Source organism: Theropithecus gelada, chromosome 6, assembly GCF_003255815.1.
Source record: "Theropithecus gelada isolate Dixy chromosome 6, Tgel_1.0, whole genome shotgun sequence".
Taxonomy (NCBI): Eukaryota; Metazoa; Chordata; class Mammalia; order Primates; family Cercopithecidae; genus Theropithecus; species Theropithecus gelada.
In genome coordinates, this window is record NC_037673.1 from 809548 (window position 1) to 824024 (window position 14477).

The following is a 14477-nucleotide window of genomic DNA, read 5'->3' on the forward strand; positions in this document are numbered from 1 at the left end:
ACGGTATTATTTTGTAGTTAGAAAAATGTTTTATTTCTAAAGATGGCAGCTTCTGTCTCTGTACCCGTGGAGTTAGAATCAGGAAGAGAATGTGGCTCCCCTCGCGTGGCACCTGTGGTCAGGGTGGGGGCACCCAGCTATAAGCCACGTCATTCGTGTTCAGTCCCCGTCAGTTTCATGAGAAGTGGCAGCCGAGAGGGCAGCCCCGGAGGTGCCACCTGAGCTGACAGTGACACCACGGTGATGCCTGGCTGAGCTCAGGGCGGCAGCACACCCCTCCTCGGGACCGCCCATGTGGGTGTCCCCTGTAAGGTGGCATTGCCTGGGCCCCTGCCAGGCCACAGTTTTCCAAGGACTCCAGGGCTTGCCCGCTGCACCCGGCCGCAGAGTCCTGCTGGGAAAAGCGCTGAGGCCACAGGGAAGAAACAGGACCCCGCGGGTCCTGCTGGCCTCTCCAAGGCCCCGACCATGGGACGCAGAGGAAGCCAACCTCACGGAAGGGTGAGAGGGATGGAGACGGCCATGGGCAGGGCTGCCCCCAGCAGGGCGCACCCAACCCTGGACTGTGGGGTCCCCTCCAGAGCCGCCCATCAGGTCCTGAGACTCAGCCCGAGGCTTTGGGTCCACAGCCTGGCTCTAAGGAGAGCCTGTGCCAGGCCTTGGGGAACCCATTGCTGAGCACTCATGGAAAGCTCCCAGGGTCCCTGAGGCCCATCTCCGTGAAGCCTGGGGTGGTGGGTGGGGGTGGGGAGCAGGGCCCTTCCCGCTGGAGCCTGGAGCCTGTGCCTCTGGGTCCCCTGTGGGGTGGGGACCTCACAGCCGTGCATCCAGGTGCCCTGGTTCTTCCCACATGGAGCTTGTCATAGGTACAGCTGGTGTGCCAGAGTCTGAGGCCCTCTGTCCCAAGAGCTCTCGTTCTCCCGGCTCTAGGTACCAGACCTCCATCTGTGACTCCCCCAGGCGCCCACACTTTCCTGGCTCTCCCCTGCTCCCAACCCTACCTGCTGGGGCCCTCACAGCCCCTCCATGTCTGTTCCTCCTTCCTCCTCCCCACAGAAGCCCTAGGGATGGTCCTAAAGTGAGACCAGGTGTGAGACACCGTCTCCAGCTCCTGCGTGCTCAGGGTCCCGGGCGGGCTCAGCAGGGTGTCCGGCTGCTGCCTCTCACCCCTTCCCTCCTTCGAAAACACTGCACTGGGTCTGACATCCACCATACGGGACAGTGGCTGGGCTTCTCTGGCCAGACCGAGGGGCCGCCCCTGCTGGCACTACGGGAGGTCACCCTGCAGCACCCAGGATGCAGGGAGGATGCCACCCAGAGGATCTCCCTTCTTCTTCTGAGGCTTCCCAGGAGCCTGGGGCTCAGCGCAGCCGTAACCCCTTGGAATCCCCCGCTCCTTGGAGCCCGCGCTGCCTCCCCGGGCTTTTCCTGAACACCGTGCCTGCTCATGGTGGGCTCTGGGGCCTTCTGGAAAAGAGGGAGCCCTTGTCTTTTCAGCGCTTCAGAGGCTGTGCTAATTCTTTGCCAACACCTGGGGAGGAGAAGTCGCGTGGCGTCCGAGGGCTGGAGAAGCCGAGCCCCTCCCCGGCCCTGGCCTTGAAGGCGGCTCTGTTCCCGAGCTGGGCACAGAAGCTGTGGTGACTCAGGGTCCACTGTGGGGTCGAGCCTCACCCTGGGCCCAGGTGAGCCATCAGGGACAGCGCTTTGAGGGCTGACCCCACGCAGGTCCTGGGGCCAGGGAGAGGCCACACCTGCGCCTGGGTGGTGGAGGGGGAGGGAGGAGCGGCTGCCCCCACTCTGAGCAGACCCTGAAGGAGGATCAGGACAGGCCCTAAGGCACTGTTTCTCCCCCACCCCCATGGCCTTGGGAGAGGGTCCACCCCACTCCCTCCTCTCTCCCGCGACTTCTGACCCTCAGCCCCTCCTTCCTCTGGGCCATGCCGGCTGGTAGGCTCCTCACATACCCACAGCGGCGGCTCCACTCTGCCCCTGGGACTTCCCCGGCAGTGACCCTGACCGCTGGACCTTGGCCACCCATCCCAGGCCACACCCCAACCTGGTCCCTCCGAGTGTCCACCAAACCCTGGAAGGGAAACCCTGCTCGCCTGTACCCGGGGGGCCAGGGTCTGCCCAGAATGCCTTCTCTTTCTCGCTTCTTTCACTAAATGATGTTTTATTTTATTTATATATTTTATTTATTTGTTTGTTTATTTATTTGAGACGGAGTCTTACCCTGTCACCAGGCTGGAATGCAGTGGCGCCATCTCAGCTCACTGCGACCTCTACCTCCTGGGTTCAAGTGATTCTCCTGTCTCAGCCTACCAAGTAGTTGGGACTACAGGCGCCCATCACCACGCCCGGCTAATTTTTGTATTTTCAGTAGAGACAGGGTTTCACCATGTTGGCCAGGACGGCCTTGATCTCTTGACCTCGTGATCTGCCTGTCTTGGCCTCCCAAAGTGCTAGGATTACAGGTGTGAGTCGCCGCTCCTGGCCTGAATGATTTTTTCAGGACCACTCAGGCTTCCAGCCCCAGGCGCCCACGAGGCTTGCCTGTTTCCCACCCAGGAGCCCCCACCCTGCGTGTCCTCTGACAGCCGTGGCGACCTCACCCCAATTGGGCTTCGCCACTGTGTGCAGAGGTGAGATCTGACCTCAGCCTCCCTCCCGGCCCATCCATCTCAGGTCCCCTCAGCACCCTGGCAGATGTGCCTGAGAACCTTGCTGAAGGGGTGCCAGGGCGGGGGACTCGACTCACGGCCAGAAGAGCTCTCCCCGCCCCACGCTGCCCCGAGGAAGGGTGTCTGAGCCCTGCCTCTCCCTGGTCCACCCCTCAGGGCAGCGGCTCGGAATGGGACGTCCGGGAAGGCGCTGTGCTCTCGATGAGCTTATCAACACCCCCGGTTCACCTTTGCTCCTCTGCCTGCTGGTGGTTGAGGAAAAGCAAGGAGTTACATTTTAACGTTTGTGATAGCGCAGCAAGCAGCTCCTGCAGACAGCTGATGGGGGGAGGGTGACCAGGGAGTCCATGCTGGCTTGGATAAACCCAGCTCCCGGAGAGCTGTGTCCTGTCGCTAGGCCTGCTCGCCCCAGGGAGGCTGTGGGGCACAGTGAGAAACGTCTCTGGCGTGATTGCTATTGGTGAACTGTGAGTTTCGTTCACCTAATAAAAAGGTTCCCTGGGCTGAGATCCGGCCACTGCACTCCAGCCTGGGCGACAGAGCCAGACTCCGTCTCAAAAAAAAAAAAAAAAAAAAAAAAAAGGTTCCCCGAAACAATGTTTCCTTGGAAGCACTTCCATTTCAAAATACACCTGCAAAGTGCATTGCTTGGCCCATGAAGGTCAATGAGCCTGCAGAAGGGGCAGAGACGAAAGTGTTTTTAATAACGCTCCTTGCTGTCGGCAGCAGCACAGGCTCTGTAAACAAGTTAGGCTTTGTTCCTGGGCGTCCGCTGTCATTACATGGGGCAGCTGCGTAAAGACACCAAGGCCAGCTCCCAGGCCAGGCTGCGGACCCCAGATGCACAGACCCCTCACCTGGATAGGAGGACAAAATCCACAGGAGACCTGGACAGGGGTGGGGCAGGAATGGAGTAAACCGCATGCAGCACCCGGCACCCAGCACCCGGCTCCTGGCACCCAGCACCTGGCACCCAGAACCCAGCACCCAGCACTGTGCTCAGTGAGCCCTGGAGGATACCCAGGCTGGCCCCAGGGAAGAAGGGGAGAGCAGGTGGCTCTGTGGTCAGGGCTGGGCAGAGGCAGGAAGGGACAGGGCCAGTGGCCTTTGGGTAACAGCGAAGCTCCTCCTTGCTTGGTTTTCAAGCTCTGAGATCCCTCAGGGGCTGCTGCAGGGGTGAGGGAGGGGCAAAGAGGCATGAGGGGGAAACAGGAGAAATAAGGGGATCTCGCTGCTCCCCCAACCCTTTCCAGGGCAGCAGATCCCTTCTGACCAGCTGTGTGTGCTCCACCTCCACCTGAGGCTTCCAGTCTGGGCTACTAAATGGGGAGCCCCGTCCCCACCCCAGCTGCAGCCCCAGGCTCCCGATAGGCTGGGGAGGCTGGAGAGCCATGGGCAGGCCCAACCAGGGCCACCAACGGTTCTGCACATCAGGGCGTGGAGATGATGAAGGGCTGGGCGCACGTGGCCCTGGGGTGGGGCAGGGGGAGCACCCAGGGTGCTGAGTGAAGGGGCCTGGATGGGTGGGACATGGGCGTCCCAGCCACGGGCAGAAACCTGGAGGCCACAGAGGGCAGACTTACCTGGGGACGAGAGCCGCCTGAGGACCCTGCACGGGCACAGGTGCCAGGCAGGCAGAGCTCCTGGAATGTTCCACAGAGGTCGACCCCGCTCTGCCCAGGTTCTCTTCACAGATGCTCGGCAGGGTCACAGGTGCTTCTTGGAAAACCACAGGCCACTGAGAAGACACCTCCCCAGTTGATGGTTAGTCACAAACCGTTGCTCAGAAACCATTTTACAAGATTCTAGAGGCGCTTGGAGAAGGAGCGCAGGGACATCCCAGGTGCTGCAGGGTCAGGCTGTGGCCTCGGATGCCCCTTCTTTCCCGTCCACAAACTCAACTTGGCGTCTCCTGGGGCTGGGACTGGCTCCTGAGCCTCCCCTGCACTGGAGGCCCCTGTACACCCTGGGGTCAGGTGGACCGACCTGAGGACCACCCGTGCCCTGGGGTCAGGTGGACGGAGCTGAGGACCACCCGTGCCCTGGGGTCAGGTGGACGGAGCTGAGGACCACCCGTGCCCTGGGGTCAGGTGGACCGACCTGAGGACCGCTCATGCTCTGGGGGTCAGGTAGATGGAGGTGAGGACCACTCCCCCTCACCGGGACCCCTGGACGCTGTGCCCACATCCCAGGACCTTTCTTCTGGGCCATGGAGGCCAGGGGTGGCTGAGCTACTAGTTTGAGGATCTGGGTTCATTTGCTGACCAGGCCCTGGGTGGACGCTTGGGCCCTCAGCTGGAAGATGGGGCAGGTCCTGCCTGGGGAGGCTCCCCTGGGAGAGGCTGTTGGGAGGGCCTTATCCTGGATGGGGCTGTGAGGTGAGCAGGGCCATGGGGCTGGGCTGGGTTGTGGGAAGGAGACCTGGGTTCTGATGCCCCCTTGGCCTCCAGCCTGAGAGGTCTTTTTGTCCCGTTACCTCATCTGTAGAATGAGGGCTGACCCAGCCCGCCCTTTGTCACCAGGTACCTGGAGTGCCTGGAGGATCTGTGGGAGGGGTTCCTCCCCCAACTCCCATGAGGGAGTATTGGCACATACATGTGATGTGTGTGTGCATATGTACACGTGTCAGGATGGAGTTGGCACGTACATGTAATATGCATGTGCATCTGCACACATGCATCAGGATGGAATTTGCACATATGTGTGATGTGTGTGCATCTGCACACATGTTGGGATGGAATTGGCACATACGTGTGATATGCGTGTGCATCTGCACACATGTCGGGATGGAATTGGCACATGCGTGTGATATCCGTGTGCATCTGCACACATGTCGGGATGGAATTGGCACATGCGTGTGATATCCGTGTGCACCTGCACACATGTCGGGATGGAATTGGCACATACGTGTGAGATCCGTGTGCATCTGCACACGTTGGGATGGAATTGGCACACACGTCGGGATGGAATTGGCACATATGTGTGATATCCGTGTGCATCTGCACGCATGCGTCAGGATGGAAAATGCTGAATTGGCTGTTTCTTGCCCCCATGGATGGTGAAATGAAGATGTTTCTCCTCTCCCTGTGTTTGTTCTGCATTTTCCAAATATGTTACAAAACTGTATTACTTTTATAATCACGAAAGTTACAAAAACACACATTTACACGATTGTTATTTCCCTGACAATAACCAGGGGTGTCCCTTCGCTTTTCCCAGCTGTGCACCGTAGAGCAGAAGGGTTCCACGGATGGGACCGGGGCTTCCAGGCAGGGCTCTGGCTCCCAGGCCTCCAGGCCACAAGCTTCAAGCCGGCTGCTTCCAGGCCCAGGGCTTCTGGCCGGGCAGCCTCCCTGGATGTTGTCTCCTCAGGGCAGCCAGGGCCTCATCAGACACACGAGGTCACAGCCCTTCTCTGTGCTTCCACTGCCACCCGCTGATCTCAGCTGTTATCTTGACACAGAAGAAAGTCAAACTGCAGCCTGTCCCAGCTTATCTCTGGGTTATTTCCGCAAAGATCCACGCTTGGGTAAGCACTGGCTCTCCTGATAACCCAGCAGGAAACACAGCCAGGAATGTGATGCCCGTGGGGGTGGGACAGTGCCGGTGCAAGGCCAGCGTCCCCTGGCAGGCAGGTGCCCACCGCGCCACACGCACGGGTGTCCTGGGAATTCCCACCCAGGGGCAAGAGGGTCTGGGGCGCGGCCCCGCCTGGGAATGCAGTGGCCCCAGCATGGAGCACCCATGAGTGCCATGGGTGCCAGGGATGGAAGTGTGGGCACTGGCCCCCTCTCTCCCCTTCTGTCCTCTCTCCTCTCCTCTTCCCTCCTTCTCTGTCTCTCTCTCGCAATCTCTCTCTGCCTCTCTGTCTCTGTTTCTCTCTGTCTCTCCGTCTGTCTTTCTGTCTCTCTGTCTCTGTCTTGCTATCTGTTTCCCCTGCCCCGGGCCTGCTGCCCTGGTGAGTGAGCAGTCTGCCTCCGCTTCCCTGGAAAGCAAAGGCAGAGGCAAGGGCACGGGTGAAGGTGACCAGGATGAATGTTGGAGATGGAGCTGACCCTGTGGATTTAGCTCCAGGCCTGGGGGAGGTGGGAGGCCTCAGGGTCTCGTGACATAGGAAGCTGCTGCTCAATAACTTGGGCCTTATAAACTCCGCTCCTCCGTGAAAACAAACCACCCCGTTCAGAACAAAGGTTACTGATCCACGATCACGAGGCTCCCCATGGCCGCCCTCTTGGCTGCTGCCTGACGCCAGGTGCTGAGGGACATGAGAGGCACCACCAATGAGCCATCAGCATCCCTGGCACCTTTCCCTGGGTGGGCGTGGGGGGCGTCCGTGCTTTCAGGATGTCTCTGCCCTGTCCTGGTGGCTGCCCCAGGACGTGGGCACCCCCACCCCCTCCTGCTTTTCTCTCCTGGGCCCAGCCTAGCCTCACACTCACCTTGCTGCACGTGGAAGTTTCCAGAAGAGTTGGAATCAGGGCCTTGGGCCTCCTCAGGGGAGACCTGTGCTTCTCTGTGATGGCTCCAGCTACAACTCGGGTTTGACCACCATGCTCCAGCTGGCAGCTCCTCCAGGGCAGATGCAGGAGCCCTGTGGCCCCGCTGGGGTGACGTGAGCCTTGGGGAGGAGCCTCCACTGATAATTCTCAGGCAGGGATGGGTGGGAGGGCTGTGGAGTCCAGGACGCAGCAGGTCCAGTCCTTGTCGGGGCGCTTGACCCTGTGCTGGGGACAGCAGCCCCGCCTTGGCTGGCTGTGAGCAGACAGTGGGAGCGGCACAGGAGGACCAAGCCTGGCTTCCTGCTGCTTCCATCTCCTGAAAAGGCCCAGAGGCTCTGAAAGGGCAGTGCCTCCGGGGCGGGCCCCCTCCCCGCCTCCCTACCCAATGGGAGGTCATTCTTCCTCCCTGCAGAGGAGCAAGGACCTGAGCAATTATTCCAACAATTCCCATGTGTGTGTCTCCGCTGGGCTTGGTTCCTGTGAGATGCCCTGGGGCTCCAAAAAGCCAAGGCCAGGGCACGCTGGGACCCCTGCGGGCCTGGTGGCTTCTAGATGCTGCCCCTCAGTGAGGGCCTGGCTGAGCAGCCAGGTCATTACCAGGCTGCTGTGCCTGATGAGTCCTCTGCAGACCTGAGGGTCCACCCACCACGCTGGGCTGAAGGCACAGCCGGAGGCCTCTGTTGCTCAGCACTGAGAGGTCCTGGCTGGGAGCTGAGGCCTCTGCCAGCAGGCTGAGTGGGGGCTGGGGGTGGCACAGTGGTGGGAGGAGGTGCCCGTCCCCCAGGAGAGGAAGAAGCCAGAGAGTGCGTCCCAATGCAGTGCTGGGCCAGTGTGGGGCTGGGGGGGCTGTGACCCATCCTCGGTGTGCCTGGCCCCTGGCTGTCCATCTCGGCCATGTGGGTGCCTCTGACCATGCCTTCAGGCTCTCCTCCTCCAGCCTTGAGGGTGCTGTGCCTCCTTGTCCCCTTGAAGGAGCAAGTGCTTGGATGCTGGAATGGCTTTGGCCAGCACACTGTGGGCAGGGGTGGTCCATACTGGGTCCCCAGCTCTCCCCCGCCAGCCTCAGCAGCTGTGGACTCTGCAGGTGCTCTGGAGGTGCAGCTGCCTGGAGGGCCCCTGGTCCGTAGGACGTTATCTTGGACAGTTTGGGGATGTTTGTTCCTGCAGCATAGCCTCTCTTGTACCGGCTAAAATGTTGTCTCTTCCAGATGATTTGAAAGATGGGGCATCTTATGTGGGAAACAACTAACACTGAAAGGGTGCCCCATGTCAATACAATCCGGGAAGGGTGCCCCATGTCAATACAATCCGGGAAGGGTGCCCCATGTCAATACAATCCGGGAAGGGTGCCCCATTTCAATACAATCCGAGAGGCACAAACACTACATTGATTAAGGGTCAAATCCCCTTTACAAAGGATTCCAGAAGCTCTTTGGTATATTTCAGCTGTATGTTGTTAAGCTTATGAAATTAGTGAAGGTTTTAAATAAATAATATTACCTACTGCGAGTGAAAGTTCAGTGAATAGAAGATCCCTAATTCCTGCTGGCGGGAGCATAACTCAGTTTTTTATAGAGAATTCTGTGACGTACGTGTCTACCCTGAAGATAAGGGCAGCCTGTGACCTGTGACCTCATAATTCCCATCGCAGCAATCAACCGCAAGGACACTGTCGGAAATGTGGATTAAGTCTTATGGTCAAGGAACATAGATTATAAAACCCCAAGTTTATTTGTGGTGAACTGAAGCCAGTGTTGTAAAAATTATGCATGATGGACAAGTTCGGATTATTCCAGGATGGTAAAATTGGTTTAATATTTAACAAACAGTGTGCGGTGGCTTGTGCCTGTAATCCCAGCCCTTTGGGAGACCAAGACGGTGGGTCACCTGAATTCAGGATTTCGAGACCAGCCTGACCAACATGGTGAAACCCTGTCTCTACTAACAATACAAAATTAGCCGGGTGTGGCGGTGGGCGCCCATGATCCCAGCTACTCAGGAGGCTGAGACAGGAGAATCACTTGAACCCAGGAGGTGGAGGTTAGAGTGAGCCAAGATCGCACCACTGGACCCCAGCCTGGGCAACAGAGGGAGACTCCATCTCAAAAAACCAACCAACCAACAAATAAAAAATCTGTGTAATCACCTCATGAAGATAATGAAGAATGAAGAAGAACAATGTTTGGTTACCTCAAAAACGTCAGAAAGGATTTTATGAAGTTTATCACCATTCATGATAAAAAGCGGAACATCAAGGAGGGTTGAGGGCAATGGGAATTTCTTTTTCAGTGATGAACACATTCCAGGGTTGATCACAGTGACGGTCGCAGGACGACGTGAGCTCCCTGAGAGCCCCTGCATCATGGGCTTGAAGTGAGTGGATTCTACGGTGTGAGAATCAATAAAGCTTGTGAAGAAATTAAAAGAAACTCTTAGTAAACTGAGAACAGAAGGAGGAGCCTTGAATCTAAAACGAGCTTGTATGACAGTCTCCCCGGAGGTGGCTCCAGGGGTGACCTGCTGACGGCTTCCCACAGACAGGGGCGAGGCCAGGAGGCTGCCGCGGGGACCCCACCCAGCACTGTGCTGGAAACAAGGCGGCAAGACAAGAAAAACAGAAGCAAAGATGACAGAGTGGGAGAGAAGAAATAAAGCTGGCACCTGCAGTTGGCATAATTTTGTATTAAGATATCTTTAAAGGGCTGGGCACGGTGGCTCACGCCTGTAATCCCAGCACTTTGGGAGGCCGAGGCGGGCAGATCATGAGGTCAGGAGATCAAGACCATCCTGGCTAACATAGTGAAATCCCGTCTTTACTAAAAATACAAAAAATTAGCCGGGCGTGGTGGCGGCGCCTGTAGTCCCAGCTACTCGGGAGGCTGAGGTAGGAGAATCGCTTGAACCCGGGAGGCGGAGGTTGCAGTGAGCCGAGATCGCGCCACTGCACTCCAGCCTGGGCGACAGCGTGAGACTCCGTCTCAAAAAAAAAAAAAGAGGCCGGGCGTGGTGGCTCAAGTCTGTAATCCCAGCACTTTGGGAGGCCGAGATGGGCGGATCACGAGGTCAGGAGATCGAGACCATCCTGGCTAACACGGTGAAACCCCGTCTCTACTAAAAAATACAAAAAACTAGCCGGGCGAGGTGGCGGCGCCTGTAGTCCCAGCTACTGAGGAGGCTGAGGCAGGAGAATGGCGGGAACCCGGGAGGCGGAGCTTGCAGTGAGCTGAGATCTGGCCACTGCACTCCAGCCTGGGCGACAGAGAGAGACTCCGTCTCAAAAAAAAAAAAGAAAAGAAAGAAACTATTTGCTTGGGAACAGGCGTTGTGAGGGGAATAGGCAGACGCGGTTGGGGGGCTTTAAAGGGAAAATGAGGAGGGTCGCACATGTTGTTGTGGAACAATTCTCCTTGGCGACAGCATCAGCAATGAGGGTGGCATCAGTCCAAGGTTGGACAGGCAGTGAGCGGGCCGATGTCCGCAAAGAAGCATTTTGTGCAAGGTTGTGGGTTTCGCAGTCTTTTCTGTGATTCCTGTTGTCAGGCATTCGGGCAGGAGACCTCTCCCTTCACGGCCTTCCCAGGCTCCGGTTTCAGCGGGTTCAACCCACAGGACCCTGTTTCAAATCTGACAGCTCTCACATGACGTCCACCAGCCAGGCAGGTTAGGAGAGGGACATTTAAAAACAACACTGTTCACAACAGCGTCAAAAGATAAACAACTGGGAATAGATCTAATGAAAGATCTTCAGGACTTCCACACAAACTATGAAACATTACCAAAGAAAGAAAGCCTAAATTAATGGAGACATAGACGGTGTTCCTGATTTGAAAACCTTAACACTGTAAAGATTTCCACTTACACTGATTTATAGATCTACAGATTCAATTAAATGCATTTCCATTAAAATCCCAGGAGGCTTTTTTCTTTGGAAAGTTACAAGATTGTTACAAAATGTCTGTTCCTGAGAAAAATAAAGTGGAAGGACTTGACCACCAGACACCAAGGCTTATTGGAAGACTACAGGGAATAGAACGGTGTGTTATTAGTGCAAAGTGGACAAGAAGATCAATGAACAAAATAGGAAGTGGAAAAGCCGATGGAACAGGCCTGGACATGGGTGGGAGGCAGAGGCAGCCTGCAGAGGCAGGGGGTGGAAGGGGAAGCTCCAGGACCTGAAGGCGGGCAGAGGTGCTCATGAAGAGCAGATGATTGGTCCTGCTTCTGTTCATCAAAAGGGAGGAAAGGCTGAGGAGTGGGGGAGAGGTCATGGGGGGAGGAAAGGCTGAGGAGTGGGGGAGAGGTCATGGCGGGAGGAAAGGCTGTGGGGTGGGGGGAGATGTCATGGTGGGAGGAAAGGTGGTGAGGTTGGGGGAGATGTCATGGGAGGAGGAAAGGCTGTGAGTGGGGGGAGATGTCATGGGGGGAGGAAAGGCTGAGGAGTGGGGGGAGATGTCATGGGGGGAGGAAAGGCTGAGGAGTCGGGGGAGATGTCATGGGGGGAGGAAAGACTGTGGGGTGGGAGGAGATGTCAGCGGGGGAGGAAAGGCTGAGGAGTTGGGGGAGATGTCAGCAGGGGAGGAAAGGCTGAGGAGTAGGGGGAGATGTCATGGGGGGAGGAAAGGCTGTGGGGTCGGGGGAGATGTCATGGTCAGGGAGGACAGGCCATGAGTTTGGGGAGATATCATGAAGGGGGAGGAAAGGCTGTGAGTTGGGGGAGATGTTTGAGGAACAGGACATTTTGGAATATGTTGAGAGTCCTGAAAATCCTCAGGAAGAAGTCAGCATCAGTAGCGCAGGGTGTGTGGACAGGTGTTCCTTGGGGCGGCCGATGGCCCGTGAAAGCCGGAGATGATGTCCAGCATCCCTGGCCACAAGGAAAACCAGAATTCAAAGCCCTGAGGTCCTGTGGCTAAAAGGTGGAAAGTGTGGACACCAGGCGTGGGTGTGGGAGCAGATGCAGGGCCAGGGTGACCAGCCGGACTGTTCATGGAAATCACCTGCCTGCACTTTTCCAGCTGGACACACTTGCCCCAGGTGGCAGCACCTCCCCTCGTGGGCACTTACCTTGGGGAACTCCGGGCGTGAGTGTGCGAGAGGCAGGAACAGACGTCCACGGCGGCTTTCATCCTCATGGCGCAAACGGGACCCCTGCCCTCAACAATGGAGCTGTGAAGGAGCGGCAGCCGTGGACCTGGAGCAGGCACAGCGAGCGAGGGTGCGAGGCCCGGACAGCTCTGAGCGGCCTGCGGTGTCCAGCTCGAGACAGTGGTTCCTTTCTGGAAGCGGGATGGGGCTGGGGGAGCCGGGCTGCTGGGGTTCTGGGACATTGCGTTTCCTGCTCTGGGCAGGGGTTTGTTCCGCGGATGTGCCGCTTCCTGAAAGTTCATCCACCTGGAGACAGACGCAGGTGCAGCACGTCCATCCCAGCAACGCTTCTTGGGGGAAAATTAAAGCCAAGGCTGCCGTGAATTTCCGTAATCAACGAGGGTGTAGTCGGTGCTGTGGACTTTCGATGTCACACTCTGGATGGTATTTGAAAGAAAAATTAAAAAAAATTCAAACCTAACAATCTAAACATTTAATAAACAGAAACTCCTCATGAGATGATGTTTATTTTTTAATTTTTAAAAACTCATTTTAAATTCAGGGCTACGTGTGCAGGATGTGCAGGTTTGTTGCGGAGGTTAATGTGTCCCATGGGGGTTTGTGTGCAGATTATTTCAGATTATTTCATCACCCGGGTATGAAGCCTAGTACCCATTAATTATTTTTCCTGACTCTCTCCCTCCTCCCACCCTTCACCCTCCGACAGGCCCAGTATCTGATGTTCCCTCTATGTGCCCAGGTGTTCTCAGCATTTAACTCCCACTTATAAGTGAGAACATGCAGTATCTGGTTTTCTGCTCCTGTGTTGGTTTGCCAAAGATAATGGCCTCCAGCTCCATCCATGTTCCTGCAAAGGACATGATCTCATTCCTTTTCACGGCTGTATAACATTCCATGGTGTCTACGTGCCACATTTTCTTTATCCGGTCTACCATTCATGGGCACATAGGTTGCGATCATGTCTTTGCTGTTGTGACTAGTGCTGTGAGGGACGTAGCGTGCAGACGAGACACGATGTTTAGTAAAAATCATGCACAGAGTTGAATCTCACGTCGTGAGTGAGTGTATCACACACAGATATTTATAAATCACGGGACTGGGAGAAAACCAAAAACAGCGTTTTTCTCCAGGAGGTGTCAGAAATTTCCCCATTTCCTTTGCTGAGCTTGTAATAAGTTGCTTTTGCAATAAGTTGTTTCTGTAAACACGAAGGCACTACACTGTTTCCGACTGTGGACCGCAAAGCACCCTCCTCAGGCCTGTGTGGACCAGGTGGGTGGAAACCTGTTCTGCACAGACCCACAGCAGTGACCCCTCCATGTGCTCATCAGGGACAAAGGTAACTTTTCACTACGTGCCCCAGGTGGCCTCTCCGGCCTTAAGGGAGGACATCATTCTGGCCACCCTGGCCTTTCTGACGAGTCTCAAATGCAACCCAGAACAGGCAGAAGGCTGGGGTAGTTCACCTGCCCCCGAGCTGCCCGGATTTCAGAAGGGAGCTTCACTCCCTGACCCCCATCAGCAAGACAGCGGGGGTCTCCTGCAGTCCCTGGAGCCAGGAAGAGAGGGGCAGAGGTGGTGGGGACGAACCTGCCCCGGGGATGTCTCTGGGGCCTCCAGGCTGCAGGGCGTCAGATACTGATGAGGGCTCAAAAGGCATCAGGCAGGTTCTGGGGGCTCACCAGTAAACAGAGGCAACCAAGATTCCCACCTGGCCTCTCTTACGTCTAAGTAGGGAAGAGAGAGCATGAGCCCTTAGCCCAACAGCTAAACAAACTGGACAGCCTGTTAGAGGAGATCCTGCTATGCAAAGGAAAGGCAGGGAGAGGCGTGGAGCGGGGTGTGGGAGTGGGGTGTGGAGTGGGGCGTGGAGTGGGGCATGGGAGTGGGGCGTGGAGGGGGGAATGGGAGTGGGGAATGGGAGTGGGGTGTGGGAGTGGGGAATGGGAGTGGGGTGTGGGAGTGGAGCGTGGAGTGGGGAATGGGAGTGGGGCATGGGAGTGGGGCATGGGAGTGGGGTGTGGAGTGGGGAATGGGAGTGGGGAATGGGAGTGGGGTGTGGGAGTGGGGCGTGGGAGTGGGGCATGGGAGTGGAGAATGGGAGGGGGGTGTGGAGTGGGGCGTGGGAGTGGGGTGTGGAGTGGGGCATGGGAGTGGGGTGTGGAGTAGGGTGTGGGAGTGGGGTGTGGAG